The sequence below is a fragment of the Moschus berezovskii genome, chromosome 10 (genome assembly GCF_049115385.1).
Source record: "Moschus berezovskii isolate FMDL1 chromosome 10, NW_MosBer_1.0, whole genome shotgun sequence".
Classification (NCBI taxonomy): Eukaryota; Metazoa; Chordata; class Mammalia; order Artiodactyla; family Moschidae; genus Moschus; species Moschus berezovskii.
In genome coordinates, this window is record NC_142469.1 from 88813440 (window position 1) to 88814276 (window position 837).

At 62.5% G+C, this 837-nt stretch overlaps 1 non-coding gene across 1 annotated transcript; it reads left to right on the forward strand.

Annotated features, from left to right (window-relative positions):
• The first annotated feature begins 421 nt into the window (after positions 1–421).
• On the forward strand, positions 422–504 carry TRNAL-UAA (transfer RNA leucine (anticodon UAA)). Its single transcript has one exon. It is a non-coding gene; the product is annotated as a tRNA-Leu (tRNA).
• Positions 505–837: the final 333 nt, after the last annotated feature.

Below are 837 nucleotides of genomic sequence, written 5' to 3' on the forward strand. Positions count from 1 at the left end.
CTGCACATGCAACTCACTCCTTGAAGTTGATCCCACCTGGAATAAAACAAACCACCCGCCGCTCTCAGGCGGCGTCGCAGCGCCGCTGCCAGACGCGGTCGGCGGAATCCAGAGGCTCACTGGCGTGTTTGTTTCCCGCGCCCGCGCACCTCGAAACCGAAAGCAGAGTGGCTGGGCCCGAAGCCCGCCTGAGCGAGCGGCCTGGCCCGCCGCCGCCGCCGCCCAAAGCGCGCCGAGCTCGGCTGCAGTTGCTTTGGCGGCTGCGGCCGGCCGACAGCAACAGTTGAGTTGCGGCGGCAGAAAAAGCAGGCTCCGGCTGGCCGGCAGCTGCTGCTCCAGCTGGGGGAAAAAAAAAAAAAAAAAGGATCGGCGGCGGAGAGGGAGACGGTGTAGTACGGCTTGTAGGGTGAGCGAGTGAGACACCAGGATGGCCGAGTGGTTAAGGCGTTGGACTTAAGATCCAATGGACGTATGTCCGCGTGGGTTCGAACCCCACTCCTGGTAGTTACGTTTTTTTTTCTCTCATACTAAAAAGTTGTTTTTTTTTTTTAATACAAAAAATATATATACATTTTCACTAAACACACTACGCCTTAGACTCAGGAATTCTGTCTCCTAGTTGAGGGAGGAGTTAAGTCCCACAGCACGCGGCTGCGCTCCCCACAGGCCAGAGGCAGCCCAGCCGTGGGCCGGGCGCGGGCCGGGGCGGCGGGGTCCGGCCGGGGCGGCGGCGTCCGGTCGGGTGGGCGCCGCAGCCGCTCAGCTGCTTCGAGGGGGCCCAGGTGGGGTCGGGGCTCGGGAGGAGGCCGCGCTGCGGGGCTCGCCTCCCGTGCTAGC